The sequence below is a fragment of the Amia ocellicauda genome, unplaced genomic scaffold (genome assembly GCF_036373705.1).
Source record: "Amia ocellicauda isolate fAmiCal2 unplaced genomic scaffold, fAmiCal2.hap1 HAP1_SCAFFOLD_35, whole genome shotgun sequence".
NCBI lineage: Eukaryota > Metazoa > Chordata > Actinopteri > Amiiformes > Amiidae > Amia > Amia ocellicauda.
In genome coordinates, this window is record NW_027102920.1 from 1,171,629 (window position 1) to 1,174,963 (window position 3,335).

The 3,335-nt window shown below is 39.7% G+C and overlaps 1 non-coding gene across 1 annotated transcript; it reads right to left on the bottom strand.

Annotated features, from left to right (window-relative positions):
* Positions 1-1,901: 1,901 nt before the first annotated feature.
* On the bottom strand, positions 1,902-2,016 carry LOC136732696 (U5 spliceosomal RNA). Its single transcript, XR_010809980.1, has one exon. It is a non-coding gene; the product is annotated as a U5 spliceosomal RNA (small nuclear RNA).
* Positions 2,017-3,335: the final 1,319 nt, after the last annotated feature.

The following is a 3,335-nucleotide window of genomic DNA, read 5'->3' on the forward strand; positions in this document are numbered from 1 at the left end:
TCCATCGGTTTTCTCTTATTTTGTGCTGTATTCAGAGAGAAAAAGAGTTTAAAATGAATATATATATATATATAATGAAAATGATTTAAAAAAAACAATCCTGCAATACATTTATTTTATATTTGCAGTAATTATCTCACCGGTAACTGTGGTTCATCAAGGTCACTATCATCTGAAATTTGAAGTTTTTTGTTTGGTTTAGGTACTCTCTTCATTTTAGGACAGGGCATTTTTGTTAGGTCATTAAGTTTTCTTCTTAGTTCGCCTTCTTTTCCTAAAATAAAAATAAAATAAATAAAACCCTGCATTATGTCCACAGATATTTGGGGATTATATTTATTTGTCATAAAAATACTGTGCTTTGACCATACAAATTAAGATGAACAGCCAACACTGAATCAAAACTGAAGTTAAATTATATCTGGTTTAATTTATTTTGTGATTTGGGGGATTTTATTGTAAAGCACAACACACAATAAATCGTTCTTACAAATGCCAGTCAAGTATGACGAGTTTTAGCGCCCTCACCACCACCTACCATGTTATAAGAGTATGTTAGAAGTACAACACATTAATAACTTAAACATTCATTTCAAATATACTGTGATTGTATATATCAAATAGCATGTAAAGACTTTAATGTTTTTTTTTTTTAAATAAACATTGTTACCAGTCATAATGATCTGCGCTTCATGGACAGGCCATCCACCTTTTGGAGGTTTGTTCGTGTCTCTCCACTCTGCTCTGAAGTTTCGAGTCGTCTCTTCGTCATCATCAGCAATGCTGAATAAATCAAAATTGCGAAAGCAAGCAGTGGGAATCACGCTGTAAGAGTCTTTGTCGACCCCGCTTTCCCACTTCACCAACGCGTGCATCACCGCCATACTACCTTCACCTTCTCGTCCGTTTTTTCTGCGCGTTTTTCCCCCGACAAGTCACGGCACAAAAAACAGTCCCGCTCTGCATTCTGGTACTTGGCGTTCTTAATAACACCAACAGGGTGTAATCGCATAGACCACTCGAGTATAAAGTACTACATATCCCATCAGTTACTGTTTTTTTTCATCTTCTGAAACTGCAATTTAGCACTTTCAACTGTTTCTTAGTGATTCCTAGAATTACTAACCGGTATTGTAGTCAATGTGTTTATAACCTTTTTTGTTTAACGATTTGTGTGTTATCCTATGGGATCCCATGGTCTTTGATTTGGTCACGGAAGTGATTTGTCTTTGATTTGTTGATCTAGAGTTGAATTTTAATTAGTTTTTCCCTTTTGTATAATTAGTGTAGTGCTACATTTAGTCTTTGTTTTTAAATAAATTTGACAATTTATATCTTTGGAATTGGTGTCTGCGTCCAATTATTACAGAAATTGAGTTCTACAAGACTCCAGGATTCGTGATAAGGTGATACTATGAATTCACTTCTTTAATTGAAATTTAAAAGTGTACCTTACGCTACATACATATATATATATATATATATATATATATATGTATGTATGTATGTATGTATGTCCAATTGCTTTGACAATACAAATGAATAGAATTGAGAGGGAGAGAGAGAGAGAGAGACAGACAGACAGACTGACAAACAGAAAAACAGACAGACATAGACACACACACACACACACACACAGAGCCAGCCAGCCAGCCAGCTCAGCGATGACATCACGAGCCTCTCTCAGCTGACTGCTATGACATCACAGAGCACGTACATTCCGTTGCTTGCCGTCTGTCAACCACTCAGTCACTGCCAGCCAGACTGGCTGGCTGGCTGGATGGGGGGGCTGCTTGCTGCTGCTGCGTACCTTAGCAAGCTTATTTGCTTGACCGGCCTTCCTACTCCTCTGCCCACATGCCCACCTATGCCCGATCTGCTGTTCACCTGGATCACAGCTCCGCCCCAACAAGGCAGATCCTCCCAAAAATGGTACAAACTCACCCACGATCCCCTCCACGGAAAGCTTTAGCAAAAGGCAAAAGCGTTATACGTAATGAAGAGGAACCCGAGTCCAAGACGCATCCGACCAGCCATACATATTTGTGTGTATTAAAGATCACATTTTCTTACATTTAGTTTTTCTGTACTTTATTACATCTTATTGTGATTTATAAATGTATTGTTTCTTTTCCATATGTATGTATGTATGTATGTGTGTGTGTGTGTGTCTGTCTCTGTGTGAAAGTGAGTGTGTGTGTCTGTACGTGTGTGTGCCTGTCTCTGTGTGAAAGTGAGTGTGTGTGTGTGTGTGTGTGTATGTCTGTCTGTGAAAGTGTGTGTGTGTGGGTGTGAGTGTCTGTCTGTCTGTCTGTCATGTAACTCGCACATCTGTGAGGGCACCATTTTTGCAGAAGAGATGTACACATTTTGGAGCAACATATGCTGCCATCCAGACATCATCTTTTCCAGTGACGTCCCTGCATTTTCAAAAAGATCACATTTTATTACATTTTGTTTATCTGTACTTTATTACATCTTATTGTGATTTATACTTGTAATGTTTCTTTTCCATATATATGTATGTACAGTGGGGGAAAAAAGTATTTGATCCCCTGCTGATTTTGTACGTTTGCCCACTGACAAAGAAATGATCAGTCTATAATTTTAATGGTAGGTGTATTTTAACAGTGAGAGACAGAATAACAGCCAAAAAATCCAGAAAAATGCATTTCAAAAAAGTTATACATTGATTTGCATGTTAATGAGGGAAATAAGTATTTGACCCATTTTCAATGCCCTGGCTTAGGGAAGGAGGTTCTCACCCATGATTTGACGGTACATGGCCCCGTCCATCGTCCCTTTGATGCGGTGCAGTTGTCCTGTCCCCTTAGCAGAAAAACAGCCCCAAAGCATAATGTTTCCACCTCCTTGTTTGATGGTGGGAATGGTGTTCTTGGGGTCATTCCTCCTCCTCCAAACACGGCGAGTTGAGTTGATGGCAAACAGCTTGATTTTGGTCTCATCTGAGACCACTTTCACCCAGTTCTCCTCTGAATCATTCAGATGTTCATTGGCAAACTTCAGACGGGCCTGTACATGTGCTTTCTTGAGCAGGGGGACCTTGCGGGGGCGCTGCAGGATTTCAGTCCTTCATGGCGTAGTGTGTTACCAATTGTTTTCTTGGTGACTATGGTCCCAGCTACCTTGAGATCATTAACAAGATCCTCCCATGTAGTTCTGGGCTGATTCCTCACCGTTCTCATGATCATTGAAACTCCACGAGGTGAGATCTTGCATGGAGCCCCAGACTGAGGGAGACTGACAGTTATTTTGTGTTTCTTCCATTTGCGAATAATCGCACCAACTGTTGTCACCTTCTCACCAAGCTGCTT